The sequence below is a fragment of the Canis aureus genome, chromosome 18 (assembly GCF_053574225.1).
Source record: "Canis aureus isolate CA01 chromosome 18, VMU_Caureus_v.1.0, whole genome shotgun sequence".
Taxonomy (NCBI): Eukaryota; Metazoa; Chordata; class Mammalia; order Carnivora; family Canidae; genus Canis; species Canis aureus.
In genome coordinates this window covers 5,587,883-5,614,758 of record NC_135628.1, presented here as the reverse complement: position 1 = coordinate 5,614,758, position 26,876 = coordinate 5,587,883, and the positions used below count along the sequence as shown (strand labels likewise).

General features: G+C 38.4%; 1 long non-coding RNA gene across 11 annotated transcripts in view; it reads right to left on the bottom strand.

The window, feature by feature from the left end:
- LOC144288530 (uncharacterized) overlaps positions 1–26,876 on the bottom strand; it is a 344,649-nt gene that overhangs the window by 132,439 nt on the left and 185,334 nt on the right. For 9 of the 11 annotated variants that reach the window (XR_013356393.1, XR_013356394.1, XR_013356391.1 and 6 more), the window contains one exon: positions 2,313–2,463. The exons of the other annotated variants lie outside the window; for them this stretch is intronic. This is a non-coding gene — a long non-coding RNA (uncharacterized LOC144288530). The remainder of the gene's footprint in view (positions 1–2,312; positions 2,464–26,876) is intronic. 11 annotated transcript variants of the gene reach the window in all.

Sequence of the window (26,876 nt, the reverse complement as noted above, 5' to 3'; positions counted from 1 at the left end):
TGTAGTTGACCCTATGGCACCAGCCCTGAATAAATGTATCCATACTATTAAATGACATAACCTATGTAAGACGTTACTTGGTTATAAATCAAGCCCCCCACTGTGGAAACTGTATTTGCATGGTTTTTGATGTAGAGTCATTTTTCAACTTTTTTTTTTTTTTCAACTTTCTGAATTTGTTTGTCACACCTTCTTGGGTGGAGAACTGAACCCTCCTAAATCTCTCAAGATCCCTTATGAGACCCATTTGGAGCACAAGCTATAAATGTGACATAATCCATCTAGCCAACTTTCTTGATGTGGTAACGTTCAACATGTAACTGTATGCATACAAAGCATCTCCTCAGTGCTATGTAGCACAGTGCCTGGCATATAGGAAAGGCTTATAATATTTATGGAAGGAAATTCTTGAAGAAATTATAAAATTTAATCTGAATAAATGGTATTACATGAAGTATGGTAATATGTTTGTTTTAAAACAGACTGATAAAAAATTCAATTCATTCAATTCAAATACATTCAAATACATTCAATTCAAAAAATTCAAATACATTCAAATACATTCAATTCAAAAAAATCAAATACATTAAAATTCATGCTCTATTAGTTAATAGCTTTATGTCTGGATAATTTAAAATATATATAATAATAATAATAATAATCATATAAAAAAACTTTCTATACCATTTACTAAGTGCCAGGCACTCTTTTAATTATTTTGTATACATTAGCACATTAATTCTCACAACCCTCAGTACATATTATCAGTTTCCCATTTGCAGTTAAGAAAACCAAGGCACAGAGAGGTTAAGCAAATTGTCCAGTGTCACACTGCTAGTAAGTGGCAGAGCCAGGTTTAACACCAGACGATCTGGCTCCAGAGACTGTGCTTGTAATCACTTTGCCCTCTTCCTTCTCTAAGGATATGTTGCTTTAACTTTCCTGAGCCTCTGTTTCTCTACTGTGGGAATATGATGACAATACCCTCACATGGTTTTTATAAACAAATAACCTAATAACAGAAGCACAAAATAGGGACTCAATGCATGAGACTTCCTTTCCTCCTTCTTTTTGGTGGATCCCACACCCAACAGCTTGGTGAACATTTAGAAACACCAATCAGGGGCTCACAGAGACTAATTTTCTCTGGGCTAAAAGGCCCTAGGTACTCTAAAAATTCCTCACAAGAGGAATCAAAGGAAAGCTTTCTTAAAGATTAACAGACCTCTGAATTTCATATATTGCTTAAGTGTGTTAAGGGATAACAATTTAAGATACCAGGATCTCCACTCCTTGGCATCACCACCCTGTTTCATCAACAGTATCACTGCCAGGGCCCTCCCCACACCCCAACGCACACTCTTTCTGAGACCATCGCCCTATGACATGAGTGGCACACATTGGCTTGAGGCATGACTAACACAGCTGCATACAAAATCAGAAGCAAGTTCTTGGCTTTAGCTCCAAATAAATTCTTGCAACTCATAGCAGGAGTCATTATGAAAGCCAGAGATTCGAATTCAGAAAATCTGGGTATTTTGAAACTCAAAAGACTAATCTCTAGAGAAGACCAAATCTAAGAAAAACTTTCTATCGTTTAACCAATAGACTAAAAAGGAGAAAAACATGAGGAGCTGTATAACCTTTACCCCTGCAAACAAGGGAGAGATGGTCTGGGATTGGGGGGAGTTCTGTGGAGGATGAAAGATAGCTCAGAAATCTCTGAAGTCCTAAAAAAAGAAGAAAAAGAAAGAAGAAAAAGAAGAAAAAGAAAGAAAGAAAGAAAGAAAGAAAGAAGAAAGAAAGAAAGAAAGAAAGAAAGAAAGAAAGAAAGAGAAAGGAAAGAAAGAAAGAAAGAAAGAAAGAAAGAAAGAAAGAAAGAAAGAAAGAAAGAAAGAAAATGTAAAGAAAAGAAATCTCTGAAGTCCTGAGAAGGGGCCTGATACCCTGCACCCTTAGGCTGAGTAGGGCAGACTGAGGATGGAAGACAACTTTGGATAATCCAGCCAGACATGCTTGAGGCTATCTGAGGGGACACATAGGGTCCAAGGAGATAATGAACTTTTGAGATGCCATTACCTCTAATGTGCACATTAGCCATTGGGTAGAAATGACCAGTGAGCCTCTGACAGTTTTCTGAAATTCTTGGGGGAAGATAGAAGAGTCAAGAGAGTGAACTATTGATGCCAGATGGGTCTGGTACACAGGGGGGTAAAGGCAGTGGTAGGTAGAATAGAAACAGACCTACATAAATCTGATAGTAGGGTCCACAGGTTTGCAACATCTCACTGAATACAGGGGGATATACCCACAAACAAGAGGATTTCCGCCTCAGCACATGCCAGCACATGTCAAAGAACAGCTGAGGCCCAGATGCACCCTCCCAAGAGAAGCCTACATGTCACGTGTGCAGCTGAATCTCCAGAGTGGGACACTGAGCTCTTCTTTGCCAAAGTTAAAGTCCTGAAATGAAAGGAGTCACTATATGGATCAGATTTACTGAAAGATAACTAAAGTTTTCTACCATCAGGTAGAAAGGAGACTTACACTAGAAATACATTCCATTTATAGAAAAGTTGATTTTTGTAAAAGTGAGCTGTGATCTATGAAAATACCATACACAATGCATGTCTAAAGGTGACCGAGGTAGCAAATGTATTCTTTATGAAAAGTAGCTATAATTGATGAGCATACTGGATGACATTGGGCAAGAATCTCTTCTGTCTTCTAACTTCATTCCCTAATACCATTAATTTATTAATTCTTAGGGACTGTAAACTGCTGCCTCCAGGATCACCAGGTAACTCCAAATTCTCACACCCACTGCCTATGGGCATCCGTTTCTGCTCTCTGTGGCCCTTGGCCCTTTGACCAGCTCCTCCTCTACTCTTCAGCTGTCTTCACATGTCCGGCTGAGCACTGCCTCGTTGACCACTCCCAGATGGCATCTCATCTTCCTCTCATTGGCTTGGTTGTCCTCAAGGAACTGAATTTTGCCAATAATCAATGAGCTTAGAAGAGCACCCCAAACCCCAGGGGAAATTCCAGCTCCAGCCATTGCTTTCATTGCATCCTTGTGCACACTGAGAAAAGAACCCAGCCCAGCCATACCTGGACGCCTGACCCACGGGAACTGAGAGGTAATAACCTTGTGTTGCTTTAAGGCACAAAGCGTGTAGTAACGTGTTACATAGCATTAGAAAACTAGTACGGGTCTTAAAGCACTATTCTTTGGTACAAATTATGCACTTTGGTTCAGTGTATATAAATGCTTTACTTTTTACTTGACCTTTAGTGGGTAGTCTAGGTCACAATAAATCACCTTTCCTAAATTAAAATTTCATATTTTACTGTGCCAGAAAGAACAAGTGAAATGGCTTCAGCTTCCTGGCAAATTGAACTATTTGTCTCTTGATGTCTGTAAAGTCACTTCCTAATTCCAAATATAAGCTGACTTAAATTAAATGATGCCAAAGTGTCTTCCCTTAAAAACTTAACTGTTAACTCTACTATTTTTACTAATGAGGAAAAAAGTGAGACATTCCAAAAGACTTCCTATGAAAAAAATTCTCTCCGACAGCCACAGTGACTTCAAATTAAATCTCTAAGGGGCGCCTGGGTAGCTTAGTTGGCTAAGCCACTGACTCAGGTTCTGCTCAGGTTGTGATCTCACGGTTGTGAGCTGAGCTCTATGCTCCACGTGGAGTTCACTCGAGAGTCTCTCTGCCTCCCACTCTGCTGGCTCGCTCCGTCAAAGATAAATTTTAAAAATCTTTTAAAAAAATGTAAATCTCTGAGAATTAGCACTACCCATCTCATCAAGAAAAAAAGCCACCTATGGTTTAGGGCCAGACTGTAGCATTCTTCTATAGCATTCTGAAGTTAACAAGTTTTTTTAAAAATGTGAGTTCCAGTGTTCTAATCTCATGAGATTTTCTCACCACATAACATCCTAAATAAAGATTTTAGGTCAATTCTTTCATTGAAACAGAAAGTGAGAGACCATGCTTAGAATCACAGGGACAGAATCATAGACTTGACTCAAGAAATAACACTATCTTAAGGGTTCCATCTCTGAAGCATCTGCTTGAACATTTCTGTTGGCAGAGGATATTAACTGAAGTCCCATATGTAGTGAGTATGCATAACGATGGGGGAAAAAACCCACCTCATTGTCTTATCTATTTCCACAGAAAAAGAGAGAAATGTTCAGACTTTTTGAGTGCTGCTCCTGTTTCCATTTTCTTACATGGCATGATTCTCAGACCTTAACAGTGACCAGTCCTATGCCCACAACAGGGAAATTCTAGGAATATAGTAAACTAATAAGTAATCTAGTAATGAGCAGGCTACTCGTAGAATAGTGGGCTAATTATATACTTTCTCAAGAATCAGACCAATGGAAGATGCCTCTATCAGGCGTTAACTAACATTTCTAAATTCTGTGATGAAAGCCCTACACAGAATGAAAACATGGGCCACTGAAGGCTACTTTCCACACACCAGGCAACCTAGCTTTTTAAAAGATGGTCCAAAACAAGAAGCAAGAGCATTTCTAACCACATGCTCTTGACGACCCCTCAAGCAAATAACACCTACCAAACATGTATTGTGCTCAAGGGAATAGAATTGGCATCTTACGGAAAGTAAGCACTTACGAGCTACATGGGGAGAGAGAGATTACAGAAAATGTTTTATGAAGACAAACTTGATTTATCAACCCAACACAAGGCGACGTTATGGGAAGGATTACTGTGAGCATATGATTATTTCATTGATTCCACTAATGTTTATTAGCCGACTTTCTCTCTGGAGGGGGTGGTGGTTTAAGATGTCCAATGCAGTCCCAATCTTGTAGCTCTCCAGGTAACGGTGGCCCCAGTCATCAGCACTCACTGCTGCATGTTCCTTCCAGATAACTCCTTAGTAATGACTACCTGTTATTTTGCAAGGCATTCATTTGAGTATGTATCACCACTTGCCTCTCTCTATAAGGGCTACCTCTATTTTTCTTTTTGGCAGTTTCATTTCTACTATTTGTGGGAACACAGGTAGTTCTGATTAGCTGGTTTTATTATCATAAACTGAGCTACATATGCCCATTATGTTCAAAGTAACAGCATGGATGAACCTTGAAAACACTGCCAGATTAAATAAGCCAGATACAAAAAGACAAATATCATTTGATTCCACTTATACAAGAATAGGCAAATTCACATAGAGACAGAAAGTAGAATAGAGGTTACCAGGGGCTGGGGGCAGGGGAAGGGATGGAGAGCTATTGTTTAATGGGTACAAAATTTTTGTTTAAAAAAAATGAAAATAATTTGAAAATGAATAATGGTGGTGGTTGCACATTGTAAATGTACCTAATGCCTCTTAATTACACACTTAAAAATGGTCAAAATGATAAATTTTATGTTATATGTAATTTACTACAATAAAAAATTAAGTTAAGAAAATCTCAATAGCAACACAACATTATCCTGTTGAAATTTGAATATATATTTGAACTAATGCTTTACTTCAATTTATATCTATGCTGCAAAAAATTATAATAATGCTGCATTGTCAAAATATTCTATTAGCTGTAAAATAAAAGGAATTGACATGTCCCTGGAAACAAACAAAACAACTGACATCTAAATTCAGAATATTTTTTGCACATATCCTTGCTCTACCTTAACGACATAATGGAACTAAGATCCAAAAAAGAATATCAAACTCCCACAAACACACATTCAGTGCTTATGATACCCCAAATGCTGTGCTAGGCATTAAGGAAACTGAGTTAAGCAAGGCAAAGTCCCTGACCCCAAGCAGTTCCTAGCTAAAAAAAATAGCTTACTTATCTGGAAGAATGAATATTTGACTTATAAGTCTCAATATACAGTAAAAATAAGAAAATCAGAAAATTCCCCTTACAGATTCTACCCCACAAGATGATTGTATTATGAATTTACTTTTAGGTAATGAATACAAATTTATAGAATCTATTTCTCTGGTTGTTTATACATTTTGAAAAATAAACATCAGAATAAAAAGATTTTAAGCAATTAATAAATAATAAATGAGAATTCGACTATTAACACAAAGCAAAACATGTTAGCATACATCATTTAGCCTTTGAGATTGACATCATGGAATTTATTCCAGACACTTCTACAAGCCCCAGTTCTATTGTCAGTGATAGAACAGTGTCCTGGCTGAACTAAAGGAAGAATAGTGATTCTTTTGGTTGCATATTATTTTTTTTAATTGTATGTTATCTTTGGTCATGAGAGATATTAAGAGCTTTAGATAGGATATTCCTCAATATCCATTCTAAAATCAAAGAGAAGTAGAAAAAAAAATCCAAAAGCCTTTCTATATTATATAGGTATCCAAAAATATGTTACAAAATAATAGGGCAATAAAGTGGTCAGGTGGTCAGTGGTGTAATTGCCTATACTCAACACCTGGAGGTATATAAGTAGGGTTGCACAAGGTGAGAGTAGAGGCTAAAGGTTAACAATGGTAAATCCTACAAAACAAAAATATAGATTTGGTAAGAAGAGAGTATTTGCACTTCTAAGCTGCTATTTCTTTGGATGCTATTTTGGCTAATTCTTGGATAGGGCTAGCTACTTCCTATGATCAACAGGCTAAACCACTGCACAACTCCAGGGGACGCCATTTATATATGGAGACTCATGTAAATCTCACCCTCTGGAGTTGCATTACCTTGTAACCCTTTTCTACATGTGAGGGCCTGGGGTGAGATGAGGAAGGATTATGAGGAAGGCTAGATGGTATATGACGGGAGGAAGGCCACACACAATCCAGCACCTCTGACCTGAGCACCTAACCTGGAACTAAATCAGGTGTTTACATATACTCCCTACGAGGGATTTGGGGGTACATGTAAATGGACAGTACAGTTTCCAAACATATCCTGTCAAATACCGTACTACCATTTTGTGTCACTTTCCATGGCATTGTGTTAGCATCATTATACAACCATTTAAAACTAAAGGATTTTTTTTAAGTTTTCATTTATGTATTCAGGAGAGACAGAGAGAGAGGCAGAGACACAGGCAGAAGGAGAAGCAGGCTCCCTGCTGGGAGCCCGACGTGGGACTTGATCCCAGGACCCCAGGATCATGCCCTGAGCAGAAGGCAGACGCTTAACCACTGAGCCACCCAGACATCCCAAAACTAAAGGATTTGATCTTAGCATTTCAATTTCTTAGATTCAAATGAATTTGAAAATACATGTCCCTTAAGTTAAGAACATATTTAGGATGTTCTCCGGATGCATACTGAAAATTCGATCTTACATGTTGTTCTATATATTTTTTATAACAAATTTTAGGAAGGATTTGGCTTTAAAAAAAAAAATCTGTCATGCTGGCATTCACATGACATTCTTATAGTCTGTATTTTACAGTTTCTATTTTATTTATATTTTCTATGCATTTGTTATATTAGATCATATATGTGTGTTTCTGGAAATCCCAAGAATTAAATCAAACACACCTTACTTAAACAAGTCAAGCACTACCATTTCCATCTTGACGAGGACGTATATCTGTTTACTTGCAACACACACACACACACACACACACACACACACATACATATACACACAATGTGAGTCTTAAATCCTATAAAGTAATATGCTTGAATGGGCTCCTGAATCCAGATACAATATCTTGAAATTTTGTTTAATCACTCTGAGCTAACTGACGTCATTTTTACAATGTCAAAATACAAATGAGCAATAATGCATAATAAAGTGTCAAGCACAGCTATTCAAGATATGATATCTGGGACTCAAACCTAGATTATCTAAATCCAAAGCTCTCAAACTTGTACTGCACTGTCTATGGAAAGAACGAAAAATATTTTATTTTAAAATAAAGTGATTAGGGCCGCCTGGGTGGCTCAGCGGTTTAGCATTTGCCTTCAGCTCAGGGTGTGATCCTGGAGTCCCACGTCGGGCTCCCTGCATGGAGCCTGCTTCTCCCTCTGTTTATGTCTCTGCCTCTCTCTCTCTCTGTGTCTTTCATGAATAAATAAAATAAAATCTTAAAATAAAATAAAGATAAAGTGATTGTAAGAAATAAGAGCATTTTTGTTTGCTTTCCTACACTTGCCTGGAAAATACATTTTAGCCCCAGTTCACCTGGATTTAGGAGCCCATTCTAGTCCTTATTTAATTTTAAATAGAATTTTATGATAGGAAGAATTTTAGATGGAACTTCACAAGACACCAGGTTCAATGTAAATGCTTTTGTACTCTAGAGCCATGCTGCTATCAACCTCTGAGTAGGGAAGACCCCCAAAAATCTTTTAGTTGCTTCAATCTTCCTCTTAGCTTTATCATTAAATTAATATTTCTTACAAAGAAAGTTATTTAAATTACAGGAGTCTTTTCCTACTTTAGGATCATAGGCCACTGGGAACAATAGCCAAAGTCAGACACTATTGTTAATGTACTTGTTATCGACAAGCTAATTCCCCAGATCCCCGACTCACCATCACACATACATACACACACACAATCATTTAACCTCTGTGGGGTTCAGTTTTGTCATCTGGAAAATGGGAATAATTATTTTGATTTAACATATCAAAAGTAACTTCTACAATAACAGAGAAAATATACTTATGTCAAGTTTGGGGAGAAGGAAAGAAAGCTGATATGTCTCTATTGTATCAAGCATTTATTCAACAAACATTTAAGAAGCATCTTTTAGGGGGGCACAGTTGGTTAAGCATCTGACTCTTGAGATTGTCTCAGGTCGTGATCTCAGGGTCATGAAATCGAGCCCCACATCAGGCTCTGTGCTTAACAATATGGAATCTGCTTAAGATTCTCTCTCCCTCTCCCTCTGCCCCTCCCACTCACTCGGGTACTCTCTCTCTCTCTCTCTCTCTCTCTCTGTCCCCCTAAAATAAGTAAACAAATCTTAAAAAACAAAAAGAAGCATCTTTTAGATGTAAGCCTCCTTAAAGAGAATGAGATGGAGAGTGAGAATATATAAAAGTGAAACAAAAAGACACCCTGTGGTATAGGCTCCTCAAGTGGAGGATGCTAAGCTCATGAATTGCTCCAAATAAAAGAAGAAAAATATATAAAACATAATCCAGAACACACTACAAAGTCCAATTTTTAGTTACAAATTGAGGGAGTCTATTAATTTTTTTTTTGTAATTGATGCCATGATGTAATTTTATATTCACTTTGCAAAGCTACAAGATCCAAAAAAAAAGCCTTGGCAAGATAAACATTCTGACTACTTAAAAGATTCATCTTTAGATTCTTTCAGTTGTTGGGGTATGAGAAGCCAAGGAAAGAGTGTTTCCAACAGTGTTTGTAACCGCCCCTTCTTTCCTCTTCTCCCTAACAAGGTTAGTCAGATTCGTGCAGATTGTGTAGGATGAAAAAGGTCCTTATCACTGCCTGGTGATCACTGTTCCAGCTGGGACAATGAGGGTTCATCCAAAAGCACTGCTTCCTCTCTCTTATTGACAGGAAACCCTGCCTGTGACGATCTGCACAAACCTTGCTCTGTGCCTGGCAGGGCAGCAGCTGGGCTTGGGAAGAAAAACAATTTCTAAACCTAGTGTTTGTGTAATAAAGTGTCAGGTGGTGGTGAGGCGGGAAGGCTAATTGAAGATGTCAAATACTCGTATCACTATTGTCTTCTCCAGGTGGTACAGAGAATTGTGATAGTCACAAAAAAAAATTTAAGTACAAAATAAAATAACTTTTGGTGTAAGACAACTTGTAAAGAGATACGGTATAATGATAAAAAAAATTGAAGTAGCTCTTCTAAAGGACTTCTAGAAATGGGTTTTAAACACGAATTCTTAGGGGGTTTTGGGAGGTTTTTGTTTGTTTGTTTTTGGTTTTTGTTTGTTTGTTTGTTTGGTTGGTTGGTTGGTTGGTTGGTTTTTTTAGAGAGCATGCAGGTACAAATGGGCGGGGAGGGGTGGGGGCAGAGGGAGAGGTAGAGAGAATTTTAAGCAGGCTCCACACCCAGCACAGAGTCCGATGTAGAGCTTGATTTCATGCCCCTGAGATCCTGACTTAAGCTGAAGTCAAGTCTGACACGTAACCAGCTGAGCCTCGCTGGCAGCCCTAAACATTGAATTCCTGTGTTCAGTTTTAGAAAAGTATGTTGGATCTCATTCTGAAAATTTGTTCTTAAAAATGTGTGCTGGGGGTGACTGGGTGGCTCAATAGGTTAAGCGTCTGCCTTCAACTCAGATCCTGATCTCAGGGTCCTGAGGTCCCCCTTGGGCCTCCTGCTCAGTGGGGAGTCTTCCTCTCCCTCCGCCCCTCCCCCTGCTCATGTGCACACTCTCTCTGTCTCTCAAGTAAATAAATAAAAATCTTTTTTAAAAATGTGTACTGAATATCCTGTTTTTGTGTGTCATTTTACATCTATATTGCTTCAAAGAAATGCACTAATTATAAGACTTTGTTTAGACACCTAATTAGAGGCCTCAGAGGAAGAAAATGAACCGTATTTTTGATGTGCTAAAATTGAGAACATGGTGGAAGGAGAACATGGGTGGAAGTGTGTATTGAGTATTTGGGGATTTGAACCCAAATCCCTTGAGCTCAAGGAAAATGCCAAAGGAGAGAAAAGAAAATTGAAAATGAAGCCAAAAGAAAGAAAGAAAGAAAGAAAGAAAGAAAGAAAGAAAGAAAGAAAGAAAGAAAGAAAGAAAAGAAGGAAAAGAAAAGAAAAGAAAAGAAAAGAAAAGAAAAGAAAAGAGAAACCTAACCCATACTTGGAGATGAAGAGAGAAGAGAAATAATTTTACTGAATATAGATCTAGGTAAAAAGGAAAACCAAAAGAATATAATAAACCTACACGTTGAGAGGTCCACAGGACTCAGATGATACAGAGAGGTCAGGGGGACTAGGAAGGGGAGATGAAGGAGAAGGAGAGGAGAGGGAGGAGGAGGGAAAAGCTGAGTATGAGGAGGACAAGGAAGGTGAATAGAAGAAGAAGAAGTCAGAGCAGTCATCCAAGTTGTCAAATTGGCCAAGTTTTGACCATTGTGAAAACAGTTTCAGTGGATGATGAGAGCAGATTGCCAGAGGAACCAGGTTTCAGGTGAGTCAAGTAGTAAGGCAATGTAGGAAACATGAAGAGATTATTTTTTAAAAATAAAATTAAATAATATATATTATTAATATATAAAATTAAATATAAAATTAAATTAAATAATATATATATATATATATATTTTTTTTTAAAGCAGTCGGGAAAGGAAGACACAGAACCTTTGAGAGAGGAGAAAGCTGGAGGACGGCCTCTTGCTTTTGAAAAAAGAGAGCCCAAGTGGTGGGAACAGGAACAGAGGCAAGGAAAGACGGGGAGCTTTGATCCTCAAGAAAACAAAAATCTGTTTTTAAAAAAAATTAAAATTCCAGAGAACTGAAAATTAAGGGTTCGGCTGTTACTTAGCACACTCCGGGGTCGGCCACGCCAGTCAGCATTTAGGAATTCCCTGTCCTGAAACAGCCATGCGCTTAAGCCCATGATTCAGACAGTTTGCTGTTTGTTTGCTTTTCCTTTGGTGAGAGAATCTGAACATCCTGTGGTAAACCAAAGGCATTCCCTGCCCTCTCCTGCCCTCTCCTCCATCCAGCATCCCACACCCTCACCCCACCTCCTCCCCACCCCACCTTTTTTTCTCAAGCTGAGTTTGTCTTGGAAACTCAAACCTTGAAAATTAAGATTATTAAAACAAGGTAGGCAAATATCTCTGGCAATCAAGGAGGGATTCATTCCACTGGAAACAGCAGCCAAATTTCTAAAAAGAGAGAGAGAGTGAGAAAGAAAAGTTACAGAGGGAATGGAGATAAAACTTGATTACTGATGGCTTGCCCGGTGGTCTAGTCTCCTGGGTCAACAAGTTGGCCCCGACTTGCAGAGCTGTCTGCAGGATAGAGCGCTGTAGAAGCAGTCAGTTAAATCACTGGGGGGGGGAATGCTTCCCAGCTTTAGGCCAAAGCCCTGAGTGACGTTGATGGTTGATGCCCCTTATTCAAAAATGGAACCCAAATGTGGTGTAAAATAGGATCTGATGAGTGTGGGAAATAATGTACTTTCTCAGAAGTAACACACACCTTGGGATCTCTGTGCCAATGTGTGTTCTTTTCTCAGCTTCCCTACTTGTCCCTGCCATCCCTCCATGCCGAAATCTTCCCCAACCTTAAAATCCAAACACTCCCTCCACCTTCAAATTCTGCACAATTCACAAACTAGAAACCCCTTCTCAAGTAACAGGAACTTAGATCTATCTGGTCGGCACGGGATGTCAGAAACTGTGGGACGATGCTGGGGGTACACTTCCTCAGCACTTCCCCTCCCTGCCCCAGGCATTCTCTGACTACACCTTGCTTTTGATTTCTTAATTAGATAGCACTTTTTATTTACTGATACTACATTTATCCATTTACTTATTCCATGTCTCTTCCTACCAAAGCATAAGATCTGTGAACACCATGACTTCATTTCATTCACAAATATATTTCTAGAACTTTGAATAGTGCCCAACACATAGTAATCATTAGGCATATATATTTGTTGAATTAACTGGTAAACCAACCAATCCATACTTTCATTTAATCCTCACCGCACTTTGTAAAGTAGAAATTAATATGCACATCTTTTCAGATGAGAATTAAGATGAGGAAATCAAGGATAACAGAAAACTAATCAATGATACAAATCATTGAAGCCCTACTTATGGCAAAGCCCTATTCTCTCCATATAACATCACACATAGCCCGTATTGCGCACATCCCTGTATACTTACTTACGTCCTTACCCAGGGACCGGCTTCATTCTGCATATTTCTTCTAGAACAATTATTATGACTTGAGGATGGTGACGGTTCACTAAAAATTTGAGTTGAAATTGAACTTTCTCATCTCAACCCTAGGCAGTCACTCTATTTGGGATTAATTTATACTTTATAACCTTTGCTCACAGGTATGTAGTTTTCCACGGCTAAACCAAGAGAGGTGATTTTTCTCTCAGCTAAATGACTGCAATGCAGGACAAAGAAACAATGGTGTATTTATAAAACAAGTGAACCTGCTGGCTGGAAAAAATCTAAACAGAATATCAAGAGGACGTTCTAGGAAGTGGGGATAGTAAGAGGAGCGGCATACAGGCAGGAAGGCATTGCAAATGCCCTGGGATATCAAAGAATAGGCACATTTGGCCAGGAACAATTGACAGCCACTAGAATGGCAAGAGATGCCAGTTGCCTCTATATTCACAGGGCAAATGAGTTCTAAACTCTGGGTTCTTAATAGTGCAGTTTGTGAACTAGTTCCTATGGGTATTCAGTCCCTATTGCTGCAGAGTAGTCCAAAGTTAGTGGCTTAAAAACAATACAAATTTATTATCTTACAGTTATGGGGACCAGAAGTCCAAAATAGATGTTTATAAGGGTTAAAATTGAGGTGTCAACAGGGCTATGTTCCTTTTGTTGGATCCAGGAGAAAAACCTATTGTTATCCTTGACAGTCTCTAGAGGCTACTGCATTCCATGGCTAGTGGTTCCCCTCCATTATCAAGTTCCCTTCTACCTACAAGCAAGCAGTCACGTCCCTCCAACCTCTGCTTCTGTCCTCACATCTCTTTCAGACTCTGAGTCTCCTACTTCCCTGTTTCATGTATAAGGACTCTTGTGATCCCATTGGGCTTACCCAAGTACTCCAGGTTAATCACCCCATCTTAAGACCTTTAACACCCATTTGCACTGATTTAAATCATCTCTGCAGTCAAATGTTCTAGCCTTGAGTTAAATCTTCACACCTGTTAAGATGTCTATTATCAAAAAAACAAAAGATAAAAAATGCTGGAGAAGCTGTGGAGAAAAGGGAACGCTAGCAGGCAGTCTGTGGAAATGTAAACTGGTACACTCACTGTGGAGGGCAGCACGGAGGTTCCTTGAGAAGCCATATGATCCAGCAATCCCACTTTTGGCTACATATCCTAAGGAGACAAAATCACTATCTAGAAGAGATATGTGCACTCCCATGTTCTTTGCAGCATTATTGACAATAGACAAGGTATGGATATAACCTAACTGTCCATCCGTGGATGAATGAGCAAAGGAAATGTGCCGTGCATGTATGTGCGTCTGTGTACACATTTATGTATATCTATCTATTTCTATCTCTATTTGTATTCAGCCTTAAATGGAATATTATTTAGCATTAAAAAAGAAGGAAATCCTGCCATTTGCAACAACATGGATGAATCTGAAAGGCAATATGCTAAGTGAAATATCAGACAGCGAAAGACAAATAGTTCATGGTATCACTTTTATGTGGAATCTAAAAATATTCTGAAAGTCAAACTAATAAAACAGAGAAAACGAAGACTAGAATGGTGGTTGCCAGGAGGTGAGGTGGGGAAGGGGAACAAGGAGAAGCTGCTAAAAGGGTACATACAAACTTTCACTTATAAGATGAATAAGGTCTAAGGATCTAATCTACTGGTAACTATAGTTGATAACATTGTATTGTAAAATCGAAGTTTTCTAAGAGAGTAGAGCTTAAGTGTTCTCACCAAAACAAACAAACGAAAAACTAAATACATGAATTGATAGATGTTTTAACTAACTTGAAGGGGAATCCTTTCACAATGTATACATATATGGAATCATCACAGTGTACACTTTAAATATATTACAATTTTGTCAGTTGTACCTCAATAATGCTGAAAAATAAATCACTTATGCAAAGTCTCTTCTGCTGTGTAAGGTAACATATTTATAGATTCTGGGGATTAAGATGTGGACATCTTGGAGGGGGGCATCGTTCTACCTACCTCACTCTATCCATTCCCACTAACCAATTATTCATCTTAAACAATACTGCATCTAGCTCTGTGCACTAACCTCCTGTTTATACCCTCTTACAAAAAAAAAAGGGGGGGAGAGGGCTTGAAAGACACTATCTTGAAAAATAAAGATTCTGCATTTCTAACAATTAAACCTTAAATAAATAAAAAATAAATAAATAAATAAACCTTAAATAAGTAAGTATGATGCTATATTTTCTTTTTGCCCTAAATGTATTTCTATGACACAGAATGACAAAGTCCCTGAAAATTCTAGTTTGATAAAAACTGAATGGGGGCATCATGTCTTCATGTCAATAGTGCTATTTCGAGAGTTATGCAAATATAATTAAATATACTACATCTCAAAGAACAAAGCTGGATTTCAAACTACATTACAAAGATATCATAATTGAAACAGTATGATACTGGCACAAAAACAGACATGGCATAAAACATAAATCAGTAAAATTAAAAGTCCAGAAATAAACCCATACATATATGGTCAATTGATTTATGACAAAAGAGCCAAGAACATACAATGGGTAAAGGACACTTTAGTAAGTAGAGTTGGAAAAACTGGGCAGCCGCATCCAAAAAAAGGAAACTGGACCACTGTCTTATACCATACACAAAAATTAACTCAAAATGGATTAAAAGCTTGAACATAAAACCTAAAACCGTAAAACTCCTAGGGGAAAAAAAAAAACATAGGCTATATGCTCCTTGACTTTGGTCTTGGTAATGATTTTTTCAGCTTTGACTTCCAAAGCAAAGGCAACAAACATAAAAATGACTAAGTGAGACTACATCAAACTAAAATCACCTTCTTACCAGCAAAGACAAGCATTAACAAAATAAAAGGTAACCTACTGAATGGAAGAAAACATTTGCAAATCTTATGTCTTATATTTATGGGGCCAGTATCAAAAATACATAAAGAATTCACACATTTCAATAGCAGAAAAAGAAATCAAATTTAAAAATGGGCAGAGGATCTGAATAGCAGAGGATCTGCTATATAGATAGCAGACAGGTACATGAAAATACGCTCAATATCACTAATCATCAGGGAAATACAAATCAAAACCCACAATGAGATGTCACCTCATAGCTGGTAGAAGGGCTATTGGAAAAAAGACAAGAAATAACAGGTGCAAAAACAGGTGAAGAAGATATAGAGAAAAGGGAACCCTGGTACAGTGTTTGTGGGAATGTAAATTGGTGTAGCCACTATGGAAAACAGTGCGAAGTTTCTCAAAAGATTAAAAATAGAACTAACATATAGTATCTATCTGGAGAAAATGAAAACACTTATTCAAAAAGATATATGCGCCCCATGCTTATTGCAGCATTACTTGCAATTGCCAAGACATGGAAACAACCTAAATGTCCATGGATAGATGAGTAAAGAAAATGTGGTAGATATACATATATATATATATATATAAATTGAAATAGTCAGCCATTAAAAGAAGATAATCTTGCCATTTGCAACAACACAAATAAATCTTGAGGGCATTATGCTAAGGGAAATAAGTCAGAGAAAGACAAATATGGGATGATCTCACTTCTATGTGAAATCTAGAAACAAAATAAAATGAGCTCACAGATAAAGAGAGAACAGATCAGTAGATTGGCAGTTGCCAGAGGTGGGTAGTGGGGGTTGGGCAAAATTGGCAAAGCGGATCACAGAGTACAAATTTCCAAATTAGTCATGGGAATGTAATGTACAGCACGGTGACTACAGTTGATAATACTGTATTGTATACCTGAAAGTTGCTAAGAGAATAAATCTTAAAAGCTCTCATCACAAGAAAAAACATTTTTGTAACTATGTATGATGATAGATTTTATATAGACTGAGACGCCCGGGTGGCTCAGCAGTTGGGCGTCTGCCTTCAGCCCAGGGCATGACCCTGGAGTCCCAGGATCAAGTCCCACATCGGGCTCCCTGCATGGAGCCTGCTTCTCCCTCTGCCTGTGTCTCTGCCTCTCTCTATATATCTCTCATGAATAAATAAATAAAACCTTTTTAAAAATTTACATAGACTTATTGTGGGATCATTTCACAACACATACAAATATCAAATCATTACCTTTTACACCTGAAATGAGTACAAAGTTATATGTCAACTGTACTTCCATTTTTAAAAAGTGGGGAAGGGGCTTTAGAGATGGCATGATACTGACATTGACAAATGGAAAAAAAAATACATTTTAGCAAAAGCAGAGTGTGAGCACAGAAACAACTGTGGAAATGCTTCAGCTATAAATGAAGACCAGCAAAACAAAAAATATCACGACTCAGACAAATTACTTAGAAATAGATCTAATGACTAATGTTAAGGAAAATGGTATAGCCCAGACAACAGAATTTCAGCTGTTCTGTATACTATTTAATTTCACTTTTATCCTTAGGAGAATTATTTGAACACTGCACAAAATGAAAGAAAATGGTTTTATATAAAACGTAATGTTAGGGCATCTGGGTGGCTCAGTCAGTTAAGCGTCTGCATTTGGCTCAAGTCATGATCCCAGGATCCTGGAATCAAGCCCCTCGTCAGGCCTTCAGCTCAGCAGGGAGCCTGCTTTGCCCTCTCTGCCTGTCGCTAGGCCTAATTGTGTTCTCTGTCTCCTTGTCAAATAAATAAATAAAATCTTTAAAAAGAAGATTCTATTTTTAAAAATAGATAAATAAATAAAACATAATATTGTGTTTAGAGAAAGACTTTTGCTTCAGGTCATGATTTTAAGCGATAAGGAATCAGGAAGTTTGGTCTCCTTAAATGGTGATTCTAATTTTCCCTCATCTTTTCAAACTTCTCAGTAAAAAAGTGGAAAATCTCTGATCCACACCATCTGTTTGTCTCATCCAGTGGTGCATTCCAATCTCTGTAGCAGAAGGCACATGACAACCTGCCAATAAAATTCCTGAGATTGTCAAGACACAGAGTACTTGTGAAAAAGATTAAGATAAGATTTTTCATGGTGAAATTCCTCCTACCCACCCTCCCTCAGACCACCACTGGCTTCGGTGACAGATTTCAGGTAAACCTGGAAAATGCCACACAGAGAGAGCGTTCAATGATTTATTCCATAAACAGGCAGTTTGCTGGGTTGGAATCCCTGACTCACTCAGCTGTGGGGTAGAAGTCTGGGCTTCTATTTGCATTCATTTAAATGGCAATTAGCTGGTGGCAGGTCACATCCAACTCAGTACATTCCAGAAAGAGCAGAAATCCAGGCCTGCCAGAGAACACTGTTCATGGTGAATCCATAGCGATCGTCCTTCGTGTTGAACTCAAATAGGGTCACACGCACACAAAAATCTAGGATCCTTTGAGTTCCATAAATGTCACCAGTGGTTGCAAAGCTGCTTTCTAAAACAAGAGACCTACATTTTCTGAGCAGCTACTAAAGTGCCAGAGGCCACACTAAGAACTTTAAATGCATAATCAAATTAATGCTGCAACTACCCTATGAATTACTACAACCTACTATCTGACTTACTTCTCAAAGGGAGCGATGTAAGGCTGAGGCTAAGTAATTTGCCGACAATGGAGTGAGCCTGAGCCTGGAGCCAGGATGTAACCTCAGATAGATTGTTCGGAAAGTCCATAGGCTCAGCGACTGGGCTTTGCAACATTTATACCAAGAATTTGCTGCTCCTTTTGAAGACGCTACTCTTAACATAAGTGGGTATGAGTGGACTTTCCAGAGGGTGGTGAGAATAGATTTGCACTGATCCATCCATCCATACTCAACCAGTCTTGAGGAACAAGTTTGCAAGATGGCTGGTTAAATTTGGGTGGAGTTGTTGGTTTCAAGCCAGAGTAAAAGTATTGGCTCACTTGGGTACAAATCTGAAACTTGAGCTCATTAACATGATGCTCTAATGAAATAAGCTAGTAAGCCATAGACATTGTTACAAATAACTTCTTTGATTGCTTGAAGCCACATTCTGCAAAGGAAATGAAGAGTTAATTAAAAACAGAAAACGTTCTCTTCTGTATGATATACAAGATGAAACCTCTTAGTTATATTTTCCAATTTTTTTTTCCTACTGGAGCCATCACATTTCCAATGTTTGCTAAATAAACTGAGTTCCCCCAAATTCACATTATCTTGCCACTCAGTGGCTCTAATGCCTTCAAAATGCCTGATAAACAGTCCCACAGTTTGTTCTGAGATCAATCCTGAATATCAGGAGGCAGTTCTCCAAGTTGCCCCAAATTTTGAGCTCTCCTAAGTAATATGATGTCCTAGAGACACCTCATAGACAATTCTCTCAAATCAATAAAACCAATGCTCCAAATCAAAACATTCAATTAATAATAATAATGTACCGCTCCTTTGAAAAGTGCTGATGGTTTCTCATAGATAAAAAAAAACAAAGGATCACTGGATTCATGGTTGTCATGTAACCATGGGTTATTTTTTTCTTTCTAAAACATGGAGCAATGGCTCTCCAATGTCACTATTTCTTTCAAAAAACTTTTGCCGGTCATTTTCAAGGTTTACCTTACATTTGGGAATCCATGCAAACAAAGGAATTTACATTGAATAGCATGGAACCCTTCTCATCCTTTCCAAAGATGTGAGCAACACTGTAACTGTGGGAATAGACTACTCAGAAGGAAACACAGCCCCCCAAAGTCTGTGTGTTCCACACTTCCTCAACGTAGAGGCTCTCTTGTTGGGACTTCTGGTATCTGGAGAACCTTTTGCATTTGACTTCGTGGAACTAGATGGTTCATTTACATAAAATAGAATCCAAATAAGTCAAAGCTACAATTGCGGTGAAAGATAGTTTCAGGAGCAAAGGAAACACTAGAAAGAATATCATTTGTCAAATATAATACAGACATCATTCCAAATGAGAGAGCCAGTATAGGTAGGATTAGAGATGGAAGTGAGAAGAACTGAATCTATTTTTTTCATTGTTTCTATTTAGTACCAGGTCAGTGAACCGTGCAACTAAAAAGAGGTTTAGTGGTTTTGTTTTCTGGTCATCAAAATACCATTTGCTCTGTGTACAAAAATGGGAAATATAGAAGTTTACAAAGAAGACAATTAAAATCATGCATAACATACCATCATGAGAATTACAATCACTCATAATTATGCAAACGACATTTAATGTATTTAAACGTATTTCCTTTTTATTTTTCTATGTATTTTTTTACGGAATCTAATTGCAAGTGTATATTTGCTTTACAACCTTTGTGGGGAGGTTTCTTGATGTCACTAGACTGTTGTGATATCACTCTGTTGGATTTCAAAGACCTAAGTTCCTTCCCATCTTCATAACATCAGCATCAGGTTTGTCTTCTTACGGTTACAACATGCTTGCAGCAGCTCCCAGCAGCACATCTTCGCCCAATATGTAAAGGTTAGGAGAAAGAAAATATGTTCTCTGTGTGTTTCATGTGTTCCAGCTGATCTCTGAAGATGCTACTGAACTCAGCCATTGTAGCAGGAAAGCATCTTAGATGATGCTAAATAACCGGGTGTAGTAGGTTCCAATAAACTTTATTTGCAGGGACACCTGGGTGACTCAGTCTGCTAAGCAGTCCGCTCTTGATTTCAGCTCAGATCATGAGCTCAGGTCCTGGGATCCAGCCTTGCATCAGGCTCTGCACTCAGTGGGGAGTGTGCATGAGGATCCTTGCTTTCTCCCTTTGCCCCTCTCTCCTGCTTGCACACACACACACACACACACACACACACACACACACTGTCTCTCCCTCTTCCCTCCCCCCCTCTCAAATAAATAAGTAAATCTTTAAAAATTTTTATTTTTTTATTTACGGAACAGGTGACAAGACTGCAGGTTACCATCCCCTGACTTAGAGTAATCAAGCTTCATCATCTTGAGGTAGAAAAAAAGGCCAGATGCAACTGACATCCCAACATGTAGGCAAAACTGGGATTCCAATTACAAGAAAGAAGAAGCGTGGGAACATTGGGCAGGCAAGCCACAAAGACAGAAACGATCATTAAAAAAAAGAAGAAGAAAGAAAGAAAGAAAGAAAGAAAGAAAGAAAGAAAGAAAGAAAGAAAGAAAGAAAGAAAGAGAAAGAAGAAAGAAAGAAAGAAAGAAAGAAAGAAAGAAAGAAAGAAAGAAAGAAGGAAAGAAAGAAAGAAAGAAAAGAAGGAAAGAAAGAAAGAAAAAGAAATCACCACATCACATTTCTTTCCAAAAGCCTCCATCATTTTGCCATTCAGTGAGGTACCAGGATAGACATTTCAAAATCCTTTGTGCACGTTGCTTAAATTATAACCAAACATCCATTTCTCTATCCCTTCTTATTTTCTTTCCTTTTCTATACGTCTAACCAGTTATCTACCGCTCATAACAACTCCGTTTTTGTTACTACTGTTAGTCTGAAAATTTGCACTTGACTAACCATCCAAGGTCTATTAGCTCATATTTGCCAGCTTTGTTTAGTCTCACAAATGTCTCCAGTTAGTGTTGTTTTATAGTTACTTTATCAATTACTAAAGACATAATATTACATCTTTTTTTAAAAGATTTTTGATTTATTTATTCATGAGTAACACAGAGAGAGAGGCAGAGACACAGGGAGAGGAGAAGCAGGCTCCATGCAGGAAGCCGGATGCGGGCCTCGATCCCTGGACCCTGGGGTCACGCCCTGAGCTGAAGGCAGACGCTCAACCACTGAGCTCCCCAGGCGTCTCAATATTAAATCTTTATGAAGGTACAGGGAATTGTCCTATAGATGAAAGCCTGCATTGCACTCAAAGCAAGACTGTGCTTTGGCTGTAATGAAGCCTGCTTCTCCTGATGCAAATAACCGAGAATTTGTTCTTTTTTTCCAACCTGTCCCTGTGCTCCTGTGGTAAGACCAGACACTGTGAAACTGAATCCTTTCTTAGCCATGGATGGCTATCATCACTTGGGAGCTATCATGGTGAGGCTAAATTCCAAACAGCATTGTTTTGTTCAGTTCAAGGGCAGCCTCTGGGTGCCAGGCATATTCAGTTTAATCAAGTAAGAAGAATAACCTCAGTGGGTTTTTTAAAGATATATATATTATTATGAAAAAATGTAGATGTGCAATTCAGAACTAGATATTTAATCATCCAAAAGGCAAATTTAGTAAAATGAAGCAACTCTTTTTACCAATTCTCCTTGACGTTAGTAGACTATCACTAAATAATGGCTTATGTTCAAAGCCATCAAGAAAAATGATGAAAAACAATTCTTTATTGAGTAAAACTCTCCCACTGACCCCTAGAGAGGTTTCTCAATCACTTTGCCTGCCCTTTATAACCAGTCCTTACATCACATCAAGGGTAAAAAGGCTTGCACCAGGGTTTTTCCAACCCAAGGTTAGTGTTGATTTTTAGGATATAGACCACGTGTACAGATTGTGTGCCAGCTATCTAGACATGGCTAGAGGAATACAGGTGCACAGAAAAACATAAGGTATTCTCAATTTGCAAATGCTCTCTTCTCCTATAAATAGAGCTACGCAAAGTGTCATACTCAACTCTGTTTCATAAGTTGCTTGTGAAATTGCTGGCTTCCAGTTTTCTCCTACCCTGCAAAGCCTTTGCTGTCAGCATACTTTTATTAGTGAAATACAACCCATGAAGAGCAAATTCCCCCAGGAAACAATAGCAGATAAGATTTAAGATTGCCTGAATCTGAGGCCAGCCAGAGAGCTCTCTACTACTATGAAAAGAAGGACCAACAGCCAAGTCCAAGGCCTTCAAGAGGCAATTTCTGAAACCAGATACTGCAAAGGAGCCAACACAAGGGAAGTGATCAAACATGAGCAAGCAACTCATGAAAGAAATATAAACTGAAATGGACTTTCAAACATACTCAGCTACGTTAGTAGGAGGCTCTATTTTCTTCCAAGTCCCCGTCTTGGTACTACATATAATCGTGAGCTCTATTTGTTATTTTTTTCTTATTAATTTAGGAGAAAGCTGAAATAGCACCCAGGAAAGCTAAATTTACTAAAAACGAAAAGCTGATATATCATTGTTTCTCTTTCAAGGGAGCTGCTTTATTTCAAGTGTATGGGTTCCCTTTATTTATATTTCAGATACCAAAAATAAAGTTTCTAAAACTAAAGATAAAAACACTATTACCAAATATTTACCTATCCATTGTCATCCATATATTTTTGATGGCAAGTGCTCTTGTAAAGAAACAGTAAAACATAATAAATTTTGAAGTAATTATGACATTGTAAATGCAAGATTTTTAAAATGCTTCTTAGAAAAAAATAAAATAAAATACTATGCTCCTTAGAAGTGATTTCTCCTCCAACATGCAGTCTAAGTGGGCTTCACATGGCTGACAAATAGTCTACACCTGCACCTGGTGAAGGCAGCGCTAATTTTGGAATCCTACAACTTGGATTCTTACATTAGATTATTCAGCTTTGTACAGGCTGTGTCATGCCTTTAAGGCTCCTCTGCAGAGAGATTCATCATGCACACACCTAGGTCAGTAACAACAAGCTCTGAAAATAGGCCAGCACTCAGTGTTTATCTAAGGACGGTAATGAGCTCCTTGTTTACCTCATGATACCTGACTACACATTTTGTAGGGCCTCCGGTGCTAATGCTATGATGCACACGGTTAGTCTAAGTAATCCTATTTGAATTAGCAGACACTTCTTCAACACCGTGTATCGAATGAATCACAAATACTAATGGTGGGAGCATGCAGACCTGTATGCACAGTGGACCAGGAAAAGTAGCCTCTGGAGATGAAGCACTTTTTCAGGCAGGTGGAGGTGAGTGGGGGAGTAAAGGACGGAGCCTCAGAATGAACGTACCCCGGTGCAAACATCGCATTCCACATGACATTGTGACATTGCCATGGATTGGTTCTATTCAGAGACTCACATGAACATCAGTTGGTTTGCAAAAATAAAGTATTCAGACTAAAATTTCTTCAAGTAATAGGAAAATTATTTTCTCACATAAAAGGAAATCAGTAAGTAGATGGTTTAAGAATGAGTCGGTTGGCAGATTCAGTGACGTTATCAAGCCTCTCTTCTCTGTATCTCCAGTCTTCTCTCTTCAGTGTGTTGCCAGTGCTTTCCCTGATTGCAGCGATTCCACAGACTCTTACTGTTTTTGCCAATTTAGTAGATTTTATCAAATGAATGTTTCTCCATTTGCTATAGGTTCTTAGGACAATTTTCAGGTACCTTTAAGTTTATATTTAAATTCCAGTTAGTTTAACATACAGTGTGATCATGTTCCAGGTAGACAATACAGTGATTCAACACTTCCAGACAACGCCCAGTGTTTATCACGAGTGATGTTCTCCAGGTCTATCCACGTCATTGCAAATGGCAGACTTTCACTCTTTTTTATGGCTGAGTAATATTCCATTATATAAGGACATATGTAATGTCCTTTTTTCCTCGATCTAGGGTTAAGGTTAGGTTCAGGGTGAGGGTATGTACCTGGTACCCTATAGTTCAGAGGTCTCTCCAGAGAATAAAATCCCAGACTTCTGCTGAGGTGAGAATAGACCTGGCATCCATCTACCAAACTGAGGCAAGGAGGGTATTTGGGACTCTAAATACTCCAGTTAATTAATATAGTGTTGTATTAGTTTCAGGTGTACAATACAGTAATTTAACACTTGCATACATCACCCTGTGCTCCTCGCAGCAAGTACACTCCTTAATCCCCATCCCCTATTTGACACATCCCCCAACCCACCTCCCCTTTGGTAACCACCTGCTCGTTCTCTATAGTTCAGTCTGTTTCTTGTTCTGTCTCTCTCTTTCTCTCTCTCTTTTTCCCCCCTTTGCTCATTTGTTTTGTTTCTTAAATCCCACATATGAGGGAAGTCATATGGACAATTTTTAGAGACTTTAAATAATTCTTTGGTTTTTATTTTTCACCAGATACATTGTTGTTTTGCTGGGAAGGAGCCCACCAAGCTCCTTAACTCTGTTACTCCTGGTGTCTCATCTTTCAAGGTTTCTTGAGGCGAGGCTTCAAAACCATGCGCCATTACTTCTGTTATATTCTGTTGCTGAAGCTAGGTCATAAGATTGATCTAACTTCAAGAAGTGGGGAAACAGACTCCACCTCTACACATGGAAATCACAAAGTCATGCTGTGAAGGGTTTGGATACAAAGAAGTTTGGATAGGGGCACCAGGGTGGCTCAGCGGCTGAGCATCTGCCTTGGGCTCAGGTTGTGATCCCAGGGTCCTGAGATCAAGTCCCACGTCGGGCTCCCTGTAGGGAGCCTGCTTCTCCCTCTGCCTGTGTCTCTGCCTCTCTCTGTATGTCTCTCAGGAATAAATAAATTAAAATCTTTAAAAAAAAAAAAAAAGAAAAAGTTTTGATAGCTGAGATCAGATCACAGTCAGTTCACTACAGCGAACAACACCTTCCTGAGACTTCCTGAGTCAATTTCTCCCTGAATTGCTGGACAGGACTGGGTAACATGCCCCTGACTCCGCTGCAAGAATGACTGGGATAGCCAGGGTCTGACATTTTCAGGTTCCATACTGACGAGGCACTTTGCTGTGTTGAGGAGTGAGGAGAAAATGGCTGGTTGGGAGGCAACTCATGGTGTCTGTCAAACTGTGCAACCTTTTACCTCAACTTAAGAAAGGTATTCTAGTTCTAATTCTAGGGCAAAGGGTTTACAAATGTAAAATTTTTTTTTTTTTTTAAATTGCCTTTCCTGGGATGCCTGGGTGGCTCAGTGGCTAAGTGTCTGCCTTCAGCCCAGGCCGTGACCCCAGGGTCTCGAGATCAAGTCCCACATTGGGCTCCCTGCATGGAGCCTGCTTCTCCCTCTGCCTGTGTCTCTGCCTCTCTCTCTCTCTCCCTGTGTCTCTCATGAATAAATAAATAGAATCTTTAAAAATAAAATAAAATAGCCTTCCAGAAAGCTCATATATCATTTAAAACACCTACCAACAAATCAATGAAGAATTTCCCTAATAATTCACTTACTTACAGTCCAACAATGTTTGCTAACACAGGCCAGTAACTTTTGGGAAGAATTTGCTAGAATCTTTTATCAGCTCTTCTACCAATTATTTGTACACCTTAAGCTAAATCTATGTAACATACCTCTCAACTCATTTCAAGGGTCGAATGTTGTGGTTATACTTAAAATGTTGTAAAATGTAAGACAATACAAATATAAATTAGAAATGAATATAATCTCATGCATGTGATAATAACGATTGTAGTACCAAATTTTATTGTTTTGAAAATCTGGTTCACTGAAGCCTTGCCCTTATGATCTTTAATTAGATTTTCACTTTGCTGCACTATGATAGAAGCATTAGTTACTTAGCAATATGGATGTTTCCTCCATGTAGTTTTTATTGGCTCAAAATGATTGCAACTGTTCGTTCAAACAAAGGAGAGAGTGAAAAATAAATGGGAAAGTGGTGGAAGGTCCACTAGAAGACAGAAGTTCTGATCAACACCCTTGGAAGATTTCTATCCTCCAAATGTCAAGCTAGGAGCAGAGATGTAGCATTTTACAAGCAAATAAACAAACAAAACCAAACACCAAAACCAAAACCACCAACAGATGACACAACTCTCCCCCCTTGGGAGCAGCAGCAAGCCAGGGTAGACCGCAGGAACCAATGAAGATCCTTCATCCTATTTACCCTGGATCACATTTCACCATTTCTGACAGATGAAAACTTTGGAGAAGAATATTAATGACCACTGGGAGATGACACTGGTCATTTAGAGAAACTGTAATAAGCAAGTGATACTCTACACAGAGGCTCCCTAGATTTGTAAAATGTTTAGGAGTCAGAACCTGGGGATGTATTTTTTTATGGTTAATGAATCTTAATTCTGTATAACTTCCAGATAGAGTAAAAAAGAGTCCACGGGTCCCACCCCCATAGTCTTTTCAAAGATCGCTATTTATTTTTTTCTATAAATTCTAGAGTTATGTAACTTAGGTATTATCTGGCTTGAAAATACATGATCCGTTTTCATCTATTC